Source organism: Papio anubis, chromosome 3, assembly GCF_008728515.1.
Source record: "Papio anubis isolate 15944 chromosome 3, Panubis1.0, whole genome shotgun sequence".
NCBI lineage: Eukaryota > Metazoa > Chordata > Mammalia > Primates > Cercopithecidae > Papio > Papio anubis.
Window position 1 is genome coordinate 61384460 of NC_044978.1, and position 18634 is coordinate 61403093.

General features: G+C 41.8%; 1 long non-coding RNA gene across 1 annotated transcript in view; it reads right to left on the minus strand.

The window, feature by feature from the left end:
* Window positions 1-11879: 11879 nt before the first annotated feature.
* The window catches only part of LOC103882304, a 37987-nt gene continuing 31232 nt past the window's right edge, over window positions 11880-18634 (minus strand). Inside the window, exon 4 of the long non-coding RNA XR_004182688.1 lies at window positions 11880-12386. This is a non-coding gene — a long non-coding RNA (uncharacterized LOC103882304). The remainder of the gene's footprint in view (window positions 12387-18634) is intronic.

Consider the following 18634-nt stretch of genomic DNA (forward strand, 5'->3'; position numbering starts at 1 on the left):
TGGTTACAGCACTATAATTGGTTAACACTATACATTTAGCATTTTTTATTGATTCCCACTGTGTCCTTATCGGAGATTTCCCAGGTGTTGTTTTTCTAAAGTTGAGAGAAATATGGAGGAATGTGTTTGTGCTGGGCTCAGGGAGTTGGGAGATATATGGAGGAATGTGTTTGTGCTGGGCTCAGGGAGTTGGGAGATATGTGGAGGAATGTGCCTGGTTTCTTTCATTCCCCCCTTTTCTTAGGTACCTCTAGAGCCAATCTTGGGTCTTATAAGTCTGATTCTGTTTCAGCATTTACAGGTTGGTATTGGGCTCTGAGGACCATGAGCTGTACGGTATCAAACCTTTCTCTGACAAACTGCAAGATTCTGTTAACAACACAAGGCCCTACGGTAAGCAGAAATAGTAAACTCAGCAGGGGTCCAAGGAAGGGGGCTAATAGGGAAAACACAGAGGAATTCCACCATTGGTCTGCAGCTGAAGCGAACTGCCGTTTTTTTACTTCTGTGCTCAACTTGCTTAGCTGTTGGACCCGGTCCTCTACAAGCCCTGATTCATTTATGTAGAAACAACAGTCTTCCTTTAGAAACATACATGTACCACCTTTTTCAGCAGTGAGTAGGTCTAGGGCCCTCCGGTTCTGCAAGGTTACCTGAGCTAAGGACGTGAGCTGTCATTGAAGGGAGGCAAGGGACTCAGCCGACTCCTCCATAGCAACGGCAAATTGTTGGTATAACTTGTTGCTTTCTATGAGGGTGTGACCTAGGGCTCCCCCCGCCAGTCCGGCCGCAATGAGGGATGAGGTGAGGGAGATTCCCGCAATAAGGGGGAGAAATATGGCTCGTGCAGGTCTCGGTCTAGGGACTGGGTGAATAGTAGTACTAGTCCAGTTACCGGTGTACCCTAGGGACTCGCCGGCAGTAAGTAGAGTCAACCGGGGAACTAATGTGACAGGAAGACACAGTAGGTTGGTAACAGAGGGACTAGGTAGGTTCTTAGATAATGTTCCATTACACCAGAAGAATATGCCCGGCGGAGCCCGTAGGGAGATATTAGGGGGCATTGCAGTGATGCTGCAGAGGCTGGAATTGGTTCTTGAGAAACATTAGGGAAACTTCTCCTGACTGGGGTTTAGGTATAGGGGCACATTAAGGATAGGGGCATATGAGAGGTTTCGGAGGTTGTTAGCTTGGGCAGAGGTAGAGGATCCCCATGGCAGAGGGACAGCGGTTAGTGGTGGATGCCCTAGAGTGGCACACAGAAAGCAGCCAGACAGGCTGTGAAGTCCTGTAAGGTTAGCAAGTTCTAGTCCTTCTTGTAATAATTTTAACCAGGAGAAAGGACGTAAGTCTTGTGTTAGTCTGTTTTCTTGTCATTGGATATTTCCATGGACCAGAGGCAGTACCTGCACTAGACCTCGCCACAGATAGAGGTGACTGCTAGGCCATGTGGAGGAGGGGGAGTAGTATACAGCCCCATGTTGAGGCGTGGTCCAGCGGGAGTTCCAGGGGTCTCTAACTATCCATGTATATGAAAAGTCTCCGTCCCGTCTATGATGGAAGGCCCACTTAGGGTCTAACTGTTCTTCCTCTCCCCAGTAACGGAATCTATGGATGTTACAATAGTTATAAGGACAGCTGGCATTTTGGTGCCACCAATAGTGTTTACAATTGTATTTAGTCTGATCAAACTCAAAGCATATTATTGGTGTCATAGGTTTGGCTATTTGAAAACCAGTAAAATTTAGTAGAATTGGGCTATTGCACCCTGAGGAGGGGCAATCAGCACTGGCTAATAGTTTCCCAGGCTTATGAGGTTGCCCAGGGTGGGTTCGGTTTTCATAAAGCCAGAATCTCCAGACAAAGGGATTAGGAGCTGGTTTGGTGTTTTCTCCAGCGGCCACTAGGGCGACTAACGTTAGGGCTAGACTACCTAACTGTATGTTTGCAGTGAGCTATGCTGCCGGCGCAGGGTGAGTTTTAAGGGGTTGTTCTTAGCTCTGTCCACAGTCCACGTGGCCGGTGCTTCAGCCGCCACCGTGATTGGTCCCAGAAGGTCGGAGGTTGGGTCCACTGGCTTGACGTGGGTGTAGTGGATCCACGACGCGATGCCTTCTACCTTCAGGGCGGTGGGTGTGGTTAGGAGTACCTGGAGTGGTCCCTTCTACCTGGGTTCTAGGGTCTCTTTTCGGTGTTGCTTAACCATGACCCAGTCTCCCGGCTGGTACGGATGGGGTGTCAGTGGGGGACCGGTCTCATATAGTTCCTTCAGCTTGGGCCAGATTTCTTGATGAATTTTCTGCAAGGCTTGTAAGGAAAATAAGAGTTCAGAGACATTTTCTGTTTCAGACTTGAGCAGATCATCTTTTAGGCTAGGGACCGGGGTGGGGGTCTGCCATACATGATTTCATAAGGGGTAAGGCCCAGTCTGTAAGGGGTATTATGGGCCCAGAACAGAGCGTAGGGGAGAAGGACCACCCAATTAGCGCCAGTTTCCATAGTCAATTTAGTTAAGGTCTCCTTTAAGGTCCGATTCATCCTCTCTACCTGTCCTGAACTCTGGGGCCTGTAAGCGCAATGTAGTTTCCAATTTGCCCCAAGGATGGAAGCCAAATCCTGACTTACCTTAGCGATGAAGGCCGGCCCATTATCTGACCCTATCTGGATGGGGAAGCCATACCTGGGGAGGATATCTTCCAGGATTTTCTTTGCTACAACCTGAGCAGTTTCCCTTTTGGTTGGGAATGCTTCAGTCCATCGTGAAAAAGTATCTACAAAGACAAGTAAGTACCGATACCCGTATTTTCCTGGCTTTATCTCAGTAAAATCTATTTCCCAGTAGATACCGGGCCTGGTTCCCCTGAGCCTTGTTCCCGTTGCAGCCTGGGATTGGGGGTAGGCGTTGTTAAGCTGGCAGACTTTGCAACTTGTCAGGATGCTGCTGGCTGTCTCGGCTATATGTCTGATTTTGAGCTTGGAGCGTCTGATCAGGTCTATCATCCGCCGGGCACCCAGGTGGGTGGTTCGGTGGATGTGTTCTAACACTTGGTGTCCTAATTTTTCTGGTAGGATGGTTTGGCCATTAGTATCAGTCCACCACCCATTCTGGATCTGTTTCAGGGGAAGTTTGTCGATCCACTGGAGATCTTGTTCTGAATAATCAGGGAGATATGGCAAGTCCCGGGGGCCCAGATCAGGGAGCTGGAGTGCAAGGAGTTGGCTGGGAGCCTTTGCCACACTCCTTGCAGTTTGGTCTGCCAGAAAGTTGCCTTGAGCAATTGGAGTGGTTGGTTTCTGATGCCCTGGGCAATGTACAATAGCCAATTTTTCTGGTCTCCATAGGACTGTTAACAGGGCTAGGATCTCTTGCTTGTTTTTTATCTCTTTTCGTTTAGCCGTTAGTAACCCTCCCTCCCTGTAAATGGCCCCATGTATGTGCGCCGTAGCAAAAGCATATCGGCTGTCTGTGTATACTGTCAGTTTCTTCCCTGCCCCTAAGGTGAGAGCTTGGGTGAGCACTATCAGTTCGGCCTTCTGGGCCGATGTCCCCGGGGGCAGGGGTTCCACCCAGATTACCTCAGTCTCTGAAGTCACTGCTGCTCCAGCATACCTCTGGCCTTGGTGTATGGAGCTGCTCCCATCAGTAAACCAGACGAGGTCAGCGTCAGGAAGTGGGCGGTCCTGCAGGTCCTCTCGAACTCCGTGCACCTGAGCTAGTATCTCGGTGCAATCATGGAACGGGGCGTCCAGGTCCGGGTTGGGCAGCAGCGAGGCAGGGTTTAAGGTTGTTGGGGGCAGGAAAGTTATCCTGAGGGGATTTAGTAGTAGTCCTTGGTAGTGGGTGAGCCGGGCGTTACTTATCCATCGATTAGGTGGCTGTTTGAGTACACCCTTGATGGCATGTGGGGTAACGACCTGTAATTCTTGACCCATGACAAGTTTATCAGCATCTTGTACCATCAGGGCCGTGGCCGCAATCATTCGGAGACAAGGGGGCCACCCGGCAGCCACTGGGTCTAATTTCTTTGACAGGTAGGCAACCGGCCTCCGCCAGGGGCCTAAGTTTTGAGTTATTACCGCCTTGGCGACACCCTTGCTCTTGTCCACGTATAAGTGGAAGGGCTTGGTGACATCAGGTAGTCCCAGTGCAGGTGCAGAGAGTAGGGCGGTTTTGATCTGTTGGAAAGCTGACTCGGCTTCTTCTGTCCACTTAAATGGCTGCTGCCCCCGTGTTGCCTGATACATGGGTTTAACCAGTTCTGCAAACCCAGGTATCCATAGTCTATAAAATCCCGCCGACCCCAGGAATTCCCTTACTTGTCGGGTGGATTGTGGCCTAGGGATCTGCAGAACGGTCTGCTTCCGGGCATCTGTTAACCAGTGCTGCCCTCCTTTTAGCAGGTACCCCAGATATGTTACTTCTGATTTACAGATTTGAGCTTTCTTTGCCAAGGCTCGGTAGCCTAGATTCCCTAGAGTTTGTAAGAGACCCTTGGTCCCTTGAATACAAGCTTCTTGGGTCTCGGCAGCAATCAGGAGGTCATCAACATACTGTAGTAAGGTTATTTCAGGGTGTTTGCATCGGTACTCACCCAGGTCTTCATGGAGGGCCTCATTGAACAGGGTAGGAGAGTTTTTGAATCCCTGCGGCAGTCTGGTCCATATCAGCTGGCCACTTATGCCCCTCTCAGGGTCAGTCCACTCAAAGGCGAAGAGCTTTTGGCTCTGAGGGGCTAAAGGCAAACTGAAGAAAGCATCTTTCAAATCTAAAACAGTGTACCATTGATGTTTAGGGTTTAGGGTACTCAGGAGGGTGTACGGGTTAGGCACAGTTGGATGTATGTCCATAACCCTCTTACTGACTTCTCTCAAGTCTTGTACAGGTCTGTATTCTCCACTATTAGGTTTTCGTACCGGCAACAATGGAGTGTTCCAGGGCGAGTGACATGGGCGAAGGACCCCTTGGTCGAGGAGCTGGCGAATATGTGGTGCAATCCCTTCTTTGGCCTCTAGGGGCATCGGGTATTGGCGTACCCGAACGGGGTCTGTCCCAGGCTTGAGTTCCACAAACAAGGCAGGATGGTGTTTTGCCAGTCCTAAGCCCCCCGTTTCCGCCCAAGCTCCTGGATATTGCTGGAGCCAGGTTGCTATGTCCTGGTCAGGGGCCGCTCGCTCCTGGTGGAGCCGGTACTCATCTTCTAGGGTTATAGTCAGGACAGACACGGGCTGATTTTGGGAGTTGGTCACGACGGGCCCCTCAGGGAGGAAATGGATCTGTGCTCCCATTTTAGTTAGCAGGTCTCTCCCTAATAGGGGACAGGGGCTCTCAGGGATGACCAGGAAAGAATGGGTTACATTCCTGGCTCCGAGGTTTACTATTCTTTGTGTTGTCCAGGGGTATTTCTTAATTCCTGTGGCCCCTTGTACCCATGAGGACTTGGAGGATAATTTTCCATTAGTTTTAACTAGGACCGAGTGCTGTGCTCCCGTATCGACCAAGAACTGAACTGGGGACCCCTCCACTTGCAAAGTTACCCTAGGTTCGGGGAGGGGGTCCAAACCCCGTCTTCCCTAGTCTTCATCTTGAGTGACTAGTATGGGTGTAGACCTAGGGGGTCCCTGTCCTCGTTGTTTCTTTTTGGGGCAGTCTCTTACCCAGTGGCCAGCTTCCTTACAGTAGGCACATTGGTCTTTGCTCAGATTATCATGTCTGGGGGACCGCCTAGGTTGGGTGTTCTCTGGCTGTAGATGCTCTTTCTGTACTACTGCTGCCAGGACCTTGGTCATTTTTTCAGTGGCCTTAAATTGCTTTTCCTCTGGAGTATCTCTGTTATTGTAAACCCACTGGGCTATCTGAAGGAGGTCCTGAATCTGTTTTCCCTCTAAGTCTTCTAATTTCTGGAGTTTCCTTTTAATGTCTGGGGCCACCTGATTTACAAAAGACATTACAACAGCTGCCTGACTTCCTGGAGCCTCTGGGTCTATGGGGGTGTATTGTCTAAAAGCTTCCATTAATCTTTCTAAGTAGGTAGCTGGGCTTTCTGTCTTTCCCTGCAGAACAGAGTATACTTTAGCCAAATTAGTGGGCTTGCGAGCAGCTGCCCGGAGACCCGCCATTAGAGTCTGGCGATAAAGGTGTAGCCGTCCCCTACCTTCTGCCGTGTTGTAGTCCCACGCCGGCCTGGTCAGAGGAAAAGTCGCATTTATGAGGTCAGGGTTGGCAGTCGGTTGACCGTCGTCCCCCAGGACCAGCTTTCTAGCTTCTATCTGTATTCTCTCTCACTCCTCCGTTGTGAACAAGATTCAGAGGAGCTGCTGACAATCATCCCAAGTAGGCTGGTGGGTGAACATGACACTATCCAGTAAAGCCATTAAATCTTTGAGGTTGTCTGAAAACCGAGCACTCTGAGTCTTCCAGTTATACAGATCACTGGTGGAGAATGGCCAGCACTGGAGCCTGGGGATTCCCGTGTCATCTGGGGGTCCTATTTCCCGAAGGGGTAGAGCCACTGTGGAGTCAGACGGCTGGGGGGGGGGGCTAGCCCGCAAAGTGCGTCCTCGTGTCCGCCCCGCCGGCCCTTCAGAGTTACTTTCACTTTCAGCGGGTCCAGGTGCGCTGGCCGCCTCCTGTCCACCTGCTCCTTCCCGCAGCTCAGCCCGGGGGGCTGGGGCCTGGGGCCCGGAGGGGTACAGAAGGGGTTCTGTGGACAGTGGGTCCCAGCTATCAAGTAGAACAGGATGGGGGGGCAGTCGGTTGCTTGGATTTTAGAGGCTGAGCAACCAGTGCCTTACAGGGTTTAGGGGCTAATTGGAAAGAGGACAGCCAAGGAGGCGGGTTCTCAACAAGGTCCTGCCATATGAGGATATATGGGATTTGATCCAAGTGGCCTGCACGCCCAGGTAGGAAAATCTTGGACTTTACTCTAGTGATGACAGGTAGTCGGAACGTCCCTTTGGGTGGCCACCCCACATCAAAGGCAGGCCATTTGGAGCGGCACAGAGTAATTAGCTTTCTCTTCCTGATTTCCATACTAAGATCATGGCCCCTTGCTCTACCATCCTTGAAATTACTTGTAAGGAGAGATAGGGGAGTGCTCTGGGTATTACCCATCCTGTAATAATTTGTAGTCTCTTCTTGTAAAAGAATATGGGTTAGAATTCCTGTAAAGGAAATCTGGCATATTAATAATATCTAGTCATAAAGCCATTCCAGAAGTCTCGGTCAGAATCAGTTCAGATAAAAAATCTAGATCAGACGAGAGCCAGGGACGCCTCCCCACCAGCCTCCGCTGGCTGTCCTAGCTGCTCGGCCAGACCAAGGCCAGCTTCAGTTTCAGACCCGCAAGTCACAGATACAGGTTCAGAACAGACACGGACAGAGACAACAGACACGAGCCGTCACCTTATCAGCAGATCGATCCTGGTAGATCCATTGACCAGGGGTTCGGTGGGGCTTGGGGAATCCTGACGAGCCCCCAGGATGTTATACCCAGACCGTTTGTTCCCAAAGAAGACCACCAGAGTCCAGAGTCAAAGCTTTCAAGCAGCATGATCTTTAATAATAGTGCCCGAACTTGGTCCCTCTCCATTCCACAGCATACAAGAGGGCTCCTAAATAGCCATAGAGTGCTTGCTTTTATAGCCCGATGTAAATAGGATACGAAGTTATGCTAGAGGAACAAGGGAATTCTCTTTTGGTTACAGCATTAATGCATTGGCTTGGCATTTTGGGTTATACATTTAGCAGTTTATTGTTCCTGCGGCGCCAGTAAAACCACAAAATGCTCAAAGTCCTATCGGGACCTTCCAGGGTGGTAGCCAAAGCTGAGATATATGGTAGTCTCTGAGTTGGAGAGTTGTGTTTGTACCCGGGCCCAGGAAGTTAAGAGATACATGGTGGGATGTGTTTGTACTGGGCCCAGGAAGTTGAGAGATATGGTGGGATGTGGCTTGTACTGGGCCTGTTTGTGTTGAGAGCCTGGGCTGAGGAATGTGCCTGATTTCCTTTCTTACCTGTTCTTACAGAATTGAACATCAAATAGAGAAATGAAGGTGTTACGTTTGGGATTAGCATCCATTTTGTAGTGCCCTAACTATTAAATGAAATTGCATGGAGATTTCATAATTGACACTATCATCTCTGTGAAGCACAAATACGAAGGACTCATAACTTTTTCCTCTGCTTTCTATACTTTCCTATACTGCAAAAAATATCTTCATGGCAAATAACATTAATGAAATAATTGGGCTAATTATAGACTCAGAATAATAGATGTTCCAGCTACGGATTAACTAAAAGTAGAATAATGGAGAAGATTAGAAAGATTCCTGCTCATGCTTCAGAAAAATCTCATAAATATATAGGGACCTTAGAAACAAGACTATTTCAAGATCCATATCTATAGCATTTCTGATATGTAATTGTCAGCCTCAAACTTCCGTTTCAAAAAGTTTATTCAAGGTAAAGCAGCCCATTTCATGTTTGAAAGGTTTAAATATTAAGAATACCTGCCTAATAATGAGGTAAAATAGGCTATCCTATAATATCTACCCGTTTTTAACCTCCATGTAAATACGGCCACCCTGTAAAAATATTTAAAAAACTATCTGACAGGCCTTTTCCATATTATCCTTAGGTTCCAGAATAAGCATACCTAATTAACTTGACCAATCTCTATGATGCCCTCTTGCCAATCTCTGAGCTTTCAATTTATCTTCTTTTGGATGCCATTTATTTGTAGACATTCTTCAAAAGGACAGTGTTGCTCCAGGAATTCTCCAGAGTGAACTAATTAATTCATAACTTAATGGGAACACTAACACTCTTGATACGAACATTCTGTTCAGTATGTATATATTAGCACTTTAAGTTATAAAGGAGTGCTACTCCAGATTTATATTAAGTGAATTTGTTCCATATTTATGCAATTAGCCTTTTAAATCTGCATTTTGAAATTATGGTTTTTCAGATTATGTATCATTTCATTTTTTTCTGAATCCTGACTCCATGGTCATTGTCTCTTGTTATTTAGCAGGTGGATTATCCCTTCTAGTTTTTGTGTCAGGCAGTCACCAAATGACTTTCTTTGTCTTCTGTAATTTCTTTGATAAGAATGTAGAAGATAGTAGAAGGGTGAGTATTGCACCATTTGGCAGCCACCTGAGCAGCTCTAAACTTTTCCCTACCCAGTGCACTCAACTCACATAGGCTGAGGGAACAGAAACCTGTGGTTGGAACCTCATGGTTCAAGCATGGAATGGTAAAGATGATTTTCAAAAAAGGGAATAAATACCTTTCCTAGAAGATTGGTGAGTTTGTTTGTTCATGCTTATATTAAAAGAATATCATGGAATGGGTGGCTTATAAGCAATAGAAATGTATATCTCACCCTTCTGAAGGCAGGCAAGTACTAGATCATGGTGGTAACATATTAAGGGCCTGATGAAAATGCTTTTCCTCACTGTAATTTCAAAGAAGGGTGATGAATCTCTCTGAGGCCTCTTTTCTAAGGGCACTAAGCACCTAATCTCCTAATCACCTTCCAAAGGCCCCACTTCCTAATATGACAACCTAGGGCATTAGGCTATCAACCTGTGAACTTGGAGGTGGGGCAACCATTCAGTTCATTGTAATGGAAATAAGCACTTTTGTACATTTTTTTTTAAAAGAGAAGAGAAAGATCACATTTCTGTATCAAGCTTAGGTTCCAGAAAAAATGGTGGTCTGCCAGAATGATGTAGATGATAAAGAAATTGACTTTGGGGAAATGAGTTCAAAATAATACATGCTGAGTTTTAGTAAAATTTTATATTAAGCCTTTTACGTAGTTGTGTCTATAGAATTGGTAATGTGTGTGAAACACTAAACCTAAAATTGCGTATTAATAGCCTTTTATACGGAAATGGTAGCTAGCGCAAAGGAGTGAGTGAAATCAGAGAAAGGGTATTGGTAGAGAAAATAGAACAGAAGTCATTTTATTTGAAAATAATCCAGAGAAGCAATTCCTTGGTGCTGATTATGGACAGTCACTGATGGAACTGTAGTTATATGGAAAGAAAACCACCAGATGATGCTTTCTTGTCCCACCTGAAATACCACCACAAAAGGTTCTACTTAGAATCCATGACCTATATTTCAGGCCAAATTCTTTGTTTCTCTATTAAGCTAATTCTAGACATTCGCCTAAAACATGCCTAAAGTGAATCTAGGTTTTTATATGGTTTTATTTTACCTGGTCTTCTGTATTTTAAAAAAATAAAAATGAAATAAAACCAAAGAAACAAAAAGAAATCTTTATTTTGAATAAATTACTATGTTGGATGTTGGATATACATTTAGAAGATAAACAACCAAGAGCTAGAAGAACAATTTACTGATATGCAGAATGAATAAAAGCATTTCTTTTCAAGCTTCTAGAATTCACTGCTGCTTCAAATTTTTTTCTAGAATAATAAAGGTCCAAGTGGGCAGATAAAAATGCTAATTAAATTGGCTTTTAGCACCAGCACTGTGAGGTTTGTGATAATTAGTAGCCATTCTCTGTCACATTAGACAGATGAGGCTTAACCTCAAAACTAGCAGAAGAAAATCAACATTCTTAGGAACCTTGTGCAGGTCCTCCGACGCTTTTTTTTTTTTTTTTTGATTAATCATTTTCAAAGGATTTCTATTTGACTTCTTGCAGGATACTCATGTTTTCTGCAATGCAATAGCATTTGCAATTTAGTTTTTTGTTTGTTTGTTTTTTGTTTTTGTTTTGTTTTGTTTTTAATTCCATTGAATTTATTAAATGAGGAGGGGCAAAGATTTGTCAGTTATTTGAGATACTATCTTTGGCTAAATTTGGTCTGTGACTTTCTCAGCGCAAGAAAGAGTGAATGTTTTAGTGAACTAAAGGGTCAATTTGACTTAGTGAAAAGTTTGAAAAATTTAGGAAAAGCTGATTGTTTTGCTGGATCGATAAAGTCAGACAATAATGTTGATGTCTTGGGAATAAAAAGGGACTCAAGTAGTCTAAGAGAATACCTTGCTGCAACTATTTACTTTCAGCAAGATTAATAACTTATTCGGAAAAATAGAATCTTACTGTAACTCTATATTTGTGAAAAGTGTCTTGGACTAAATTATGTTTAAAATAGTTCTTATGGTTAAATTGAATCAAATTTAGTATTAGGTTGTTTCCCAATAAATCCTTTGTTTGAATTATTTTCTGGCAAATATTATTATTTGGTGTCAGATCTGAGTACTACTGAAAATAAACTTTATCTACTTCCTCAACATTTATTTCAGTTTTAAAAATACCCTGATCTTTGACTGTATCAGGTACCGGTGTCCTTAAGCTGTTTTCCTGTTCATGCTGTTTTCAACAACCTTTTGAAATGGCAACATCTTGAGAAAACTTAAAATAATCACAAAGGGTAGTCTACAATCTCACTCCTCAATTTTTATATAAATGAAAGCTTTCATCAAACCATGGTTTAGATTCTAGACCATAACTATTATTCTTAAATTTAGAATAAGACCTCAAATATTAGTCATACTGTGGTGAAACTAAATTATACTTTTGCTTCACTGTAAATCAATTCATAAATAATTTCATCCAAAAAACTGTTTTCAAATTAGGCCCAAACTTCCAAATCCCTGAAATCACTGTTGATATTTCTAGGCCAGCTGCTTCTAGCAACCTTGCCTTGCCCCCAAACACATAGCCTTTACAACATCTCTATTCCACTCTCTCTCACACACATATTGAGTGGCATTTACACCTGTGAGACACTCTCCGTGCTGTTTTTAAACTCTTTCACTTAAAAATGCACATCAGCATTAATATGAATATGAGTCATGCTGTCCACGGAAAAAGCTCAATGACTGCCTAATGTTTAAAGAATAGAATTATAGCTTTTATTTGAAGATTGTAGCTTTTATCTTTTGCGGCACTTCTCATGATCATGTAAATTTCCCTAGACGACAATGTTGCCCAGAGAGGGATGCATACACTTGCTCTAGCCCAGACCCTTGAAAGCATCCTTAATTCCTCCCAACCCATCAGCCAGGCTGTTAGCCCTATCTTCCACACTGAACTTGCCACCTCCAGGACCACCCTTCTCAAGTCTAGTCACTACATGTTTTGCCTAGGCCACAGTAACATCCTCCTCCCTGGGTTTCTTGCTTTCAGTCTCAATTGGCTATGGTCCGTTCTTTACACAGCAGAAAGAGTGATCTTCTATAGGCAAATATCGGATTATGCATTGCTAAATAAAACCATAGAATTAAATCCAGACAACGGTCCAAGTGTTGTAAGTCTTTGCATGGCCGGTTCCAGTCGCCCTGACCCTCCTGCATCTTCTGTTTTTTGCTTGCTGGGCTCCAGGTACACAGCTCTGTTCTGTAAAAGAAAACACAGAGGCTTTTTCTGACTTAGCACCTTCGCCTGAATAGCCTGTTTACCACCCGTCTCCACTGATTCTCTTCATTACTTCCCATCACATAACCATGTTTGCTTCCTTCATAGACTTTCAGCAAACACTGATGTTACCTTTTATTTACTATGTGTTCATTTTCTTCCTGCGCCTAGTAAAATGCAAGTTTTCTGAGGGTGATGCCTTGCCTCTTTCCTTCACCATTTTATATACTGCGTCTGAACTCATGTCTGATTAGGAGATGCTCAATATTTATTGACTTGTGATCCATGTATTCATTCACTGAACAATATCAAAAACCCAATTCCAGATACCAATTATTTACTTATAATATCAAGCACATTTTACATATTCTATTGTGACACAATTTTGCACAATAAAGAGCCCCAACACACATAAAAGAGGATGACATCATGGAAAGAATATGGATTTCAGCCATAGACAAATTTCAGCTTTTAGCACTTACTAACTCTGTGGCCATCTGAGATGATTTTTTGGCCATTGGTGTAAGAATGATGTTTACACTTGGGAAGAGTGATCAGGCTGCAACTGTAAAGAGCATGAATAAGGATTCCAAGATGTTCGTAATGTTTCATTTCTTGATCTGGGAAGTAGTTACACAAGTGTGTTCAATGATAATTCAATGATTTGTACATTTATAATAGACGTGATTTTCTGTGTGTGTTTGTGTGTACATCATTCCTAAATTGAAATGTAAATACAATAGTAAATTGCTGGGTCCAACGGTCTGAAGAATGCTCAGTTCTTGAAAGTTATTGCCAAATTTTCTTTCTAAAAATTACTGCCAATTTACATTCCCATCATTTGCTCACTCATCCAATTAACACATGTTTACTGTTCACTCTCTACATCACCAGTACTAACAGGCATTTGACAACTCAGAAACTTACTAAAATATATCTTTCACAATAGTCAAATTTATAACATTTAAATTTTTTAATAACTAGTGAAGAAGCATAATTTGTAGTAATTTTGTTTTCCACTGAAATGTGTTTTCTTGTTAATTATCCATTCAGATAGTGTAAATTTTTGTTACAACTTTTTATGTTTTTAAAGTACTAAATAATTCTTGAATAGTGTGTACTATCTCTAATTTTTCTTTTTATAAATTACGATTCTGAAGAAAGATTGAGGCTCCATAAAATTTCTACCAAACTTATCTTTCACTTATGCTCTCATTCTTTTATTCAACAAAATATTGGAATGGAGTATACTAAAATATTGTGAGAAACTTGACTTACAAGTAAAGATAATTTGAATTTTCCTATTTATATATTTGAAATTTTTACATTTTCCAAACACAGTGTTTATAATTTAAATAAATAAATAAAAGCTAAGTAAGGTAGATGTCACGCACGTCCGTGTGAAGAGACCACCAAACAGGCTTTCTGTGAGCAACATGGCTGTTTATTTCACCTGGGTGCAGGCAGGCTGAGTCTGAAAAGAGAGTCAGTGAAGGGAGATAAGGGTGGGGCTGTTTTATAGGATTTGGGTAGGTAAAGGAAAATTACACTCAAAGGGGGGTTGCTCTCTGGCGGGCAGGAGTGGGGGTCACAAAGTGCTCAGTGGGGGAGGTTTTTGAGCCAGGATGAGCCAGGAAAAGGAATTTCACAAGATAATATCATCGCTTAAGGCAAGGACTGGCTATTTTCACTTCTTTTGTGGTGGAATGTCATCAGTTAAGGTGAGGCAGGGCATTTGCACTTCTTTTGTGATTCTTCAGTTACTTCAGGCCATCTGGGCATATACGAGCAAGTCACAGTGGATGCGATGGCTTGGCTTGGGCTCAGAGGCCTGACAGTAGAGAGTACAGAATTTGATGCATAGAATGTTTTGTTTTCTTCATACCACTCTTTATTACCCCCTTTATTATCTCCTCTTTCCTAGCCCAATTTTCTCTATGCTGTAACAATTCTAGAATGATTATAATCTACTAAATTTGAAGTTCCTTGGTGGAGAATATGTGCTCAGTTTTGTAAATAAATATATCGCGGGAGATTCAGCCCTTTTCTATTTTCCCTCAGTGTCAGCTGGTCTGAGAAATAAAGGGAAAGACTACAAAAGAGAGAAATATTAAAGCTGGGTGTCCGGGGGAGACATCACATGTTGGCAGGTTCTATGATGCCCCCCAAGCCACAAAGCCAGCAAGTTTTTAGTGATTTTCAAAAGGGGAGGGAGTGTACAAATAGGGTGTGGGTCACAGAGATCATGTGCTTCACAAGGTAATAAAATATCACAAGGCAAATTGAGGCACAGCGAGATCACAGGACCGGGGTGAAATTAAAATTGCTAATGAAGTTTTGGGCATGCATTGTCATTGGTAACATCTTATCAGGTGACAGGATTTGAGAGCAGACAACTGGTCTGACCAAAATTTATTAGGAGAGAATTTTCTCATCCTAATAGGCCTGGGAGAGCTACAGGAGACCAGGGCTTATTTCATCCCTTATCTGCAACCATAAAAGACAGACATTCCCAGAGCAGCCATTTCAGAGACCTCCCCCTAGGAAAGCATTCTCTTTCTCAGGGATTTTCCTTGCTGAGAAAAAGAACTCAATGATATTTCTCCTACTTGCTTTTGAAAGAAGAGAACCAAAGAAAGTTCTCTGGCCCATAGGCAGCCAGACTTTAAGGTTATCTCCCTTGTTCCCTGAAAATCGCTATTATCCTGTTCTTAAGGTGCCCAGATTTCATATTGTTCAAATACACATGCTCTACAAACAGTTTGTGCAGTTAATGCAATCATCACAGGGTCCTGAGGCGACATTTATCCTCAGTTTACAAAGATGATGGGATTAAGAGATTAAAGTAAAGACAGGCATAGGAAATCACAAGAGCATTGATTGGGGAAGTGATAAGTGTCCATGAAATCTTCACAATCTATGTTCAGAGATTGCGGTAAAGACAGGCGTAAGAAATTATAAAAGTATTAATTTGGGGAACTAACAAATGTCCATGAAATCATAACAATTTATGTTCTTCTGCCGCAGCTTCAGTCGGTCCCTCCATTCGGGATCCCTTACTTCCTGCAACACAAATATAGAAATCTAACAAAAGAATTATGACCATAAAACTTTAGTGGCTTAGTAGCAATAGTAGTAGAACTTCTGTGTATCCTTTTAGAGACTGTTGAAGAGAATTTTTTAAATTGTAGATGATGATGGTGACCAGTTGCGATGGTTGAAAATATTTATTGACCATTTAATATGTGTCAGTCATTCTGCTAAGCACTTTATTTACCTCATCTTATTTAACTCTCAAAACATATCGACACTATAGGTTTTAATATTATCTCCATTTTACATAGGAGGAAAAAAGGCCTTATAGAGATTGTGTAATCTATGCAAAGACATGCAGCTAGTAAATCATAGACCTGGGATTCAACCTTGAAAATCTGAGCCCAGGGACAAGTACAAAAAATGATGGTGTAAGTTACAGTGAGTATGGCAGTTCTGCAGGTGAGTACATGGTTCCTGTCCTCAGGGATGTCACAGTCTCCTCTTGGTAACACGTGACTACAATGTTCATCTTAACATGGTTGATAAATGTTATTCCGGAAGGAAGCATAAGGCCATGAGAGCATATAGGGGCTACATATACTCCATATAAATGTTGAATGCCTTTTCTTAACACCCCAAAAGTGCTTTCTATCATTACTAAAGCAATATAGATTCATTGAAATGCAAGTCAAATACCTGTATAGAAAAGTTAATAAGCCTACCACTCAGGGTGCTAATATCCTCTCAAATATTTATCTGTATAATTTTATAGAATTGGATCATAGAGCTCACACCATTGTAACCAAATGCTCTGGCTCCATGACTCAGGCCTTTCCACATGGTGCTTCCTTAGCCTGGACTATTCTTCCTTCTAAATTTCAACCGGCAAGTTTTTACCGCTTCTTCAGGTCTCAGCTGAAATGTTAGCCTCGAAATACATTAGTTTCCTTGTTAAACTCTTTTATACTGTAACCAATATTTTTCATCATTGGACTTATTACAGTTATTATATAAATAAGTGATTTACATTTAATCAGAGATATTTGTATTTACTACTAACTCTTCGCCAATGACTATTTCCTTCGCAGTATATTGGAGCGACACATGCTGGAGAAGTGGTCATGCATTAGCAGCTCCACTTAGAGGTTTATATGCTGTTATATTTAAATGTTAGACATTGAGTGTTTTAAGTTTCATTATAGGAGATTTTCCTGAAGATATTCTATAGCAGAAGTACTTGATAAATACATTTAAACTAATAATAAATGATGAAAAAAAACTTAATTATTTTTCCACCTCATCTTTAAAGTCTGAATAAAGTTTATTATATACCTACACCGGAAAGTAGTTATTAATTCTCTATAGCTGAACATCTCCCTTGTTGTTATTTTTATGCTATATATGCATGCTACAATGATAAAATATCATACTTTGCACCCAATAAAATAAATATCTAGAAATAGAATGGCTCTATATAATGATATTTATGTTTGAAGACTATTGACATCTAAAACAGTAATAGAATGTAACAGAATATCTTTTAGAGATAAATAAAATATTCAATGAAGAGTCATTTATTCAATAATTTGAATTTATTCTCCTGGAACAACATTCCTATCTATCTGCATTTTTATCAGGTACATTCTACTTTTTTCCCTGTTTTTGTTGTTGAAATTCAACAAGTTCAAAAATAGAAAGAATAGTGAAGTAATAGACTCAGTTATTAATGATAATTTATTTAAAATTTCTCACATTAAAGTCATGTTTATATTTTGAAAGTATAATCTACCTTTTCTCATACCAAGTTATCTGCAACACATCTATAAATCTTGAGTAGTTGGTATTGATTTTATTTGGCATTATAACAGTGTTTTTGCATGCCTAACAGCTTAAAAGCAGAAGTTAGAGTATGGTTATGAATTATTATAATACAATTATCATAAATTAAATGCTGTCACTTGCACTTATCTTGCTTTATCATTAATTCAGGCTAGGGTTAGATAACTATAAATATAATTCGGGAATGCTTATCTATGTAACCTAATTTTATACCTAATTTTTAACCATTGTTCAAGATTTAATAATTTTAAAAATTAAGTAATGTGGTTAAGATGACTAATTGACTCCTTACAGCCCAGCCTCCTTTTCTTTCTTAGTAAGAAGACTATAATATTATTTAGGATAAAAACGAAGCCTATTAAGATAATAGATTTCTATGGCTTTCTGGAAGCTAGTTATAGTTATATAGGTAAGTTTTGCCCTATTAAATGTAGGAAAAAGTACTGTCTGTGACTTCCACTAATTCTCCTCCTCCCCTTATTTCTCCCACTTGCTGCCTTGAGCTTAAGCAGTCATCTTTGACCGTGAGGGGCTGTTGTAAGTGGTGGTTACTTAAAACGAAGCCCAGGAACCAGTCCTTAAGTGTCTGTATCTGGATTTGTTTCTGTAAGTATTAGCCTTTGTGTTGGAGCAAAGTCATTTGGTATGTTTTGTATATGCAACCAAATTTACTCCTAAGTAAAACATATTGATACTCATCTCAAACATCCAAACTTACTCAGAAACCAGATCGACAATTCAGTTGTCCGTTGCCTATATGAAATATATGTGACTTCCTCAACTGTAAATTCTAAAGTAGAGAAGATGCGATGCATTTATTGCCCAGCACTGCAGATATCAAAGGAGCTCCTAAGGACCTCAATGCTTTTCTTCCACTCACACCATTATAATATTATCTTCTAAATACTCATTCTTTGTTTATTATCTATTACTATTAATTATCTGTTAATATGTAAGAAATTACCACAAACTTAGTGGTTTAAAATAACATATGTTTGTGATCTTGCAGTTTCTTTAGATCAGGAGTCTGGGCGTGGCTTCAGAGTTTCCTCTGAAAGCAGCAGTTGAGGTACCAGTGTGGCCACAGTCTTATCTCAAAGATCGACTGCTTCCAAACTTATATGGTTGTTGTGGAATTCAATTCCTTATGGGCTATGAGGGTGAGGTCTCAGCTCTTTCTTGGCTGTCAGCCAGGGGCTGCTGTTAGTTTCTGACTGGTTGTTGACCAGAGAGGCCACTTTCACTACCTTGCCACAGGGACTTACTGACTACTTACTTACAACATGACTACTTACTGCATGCTAGACAGCAAGGAAGAGAATCTCTACCAAGACAGTCGTTACAATCTTATGGTG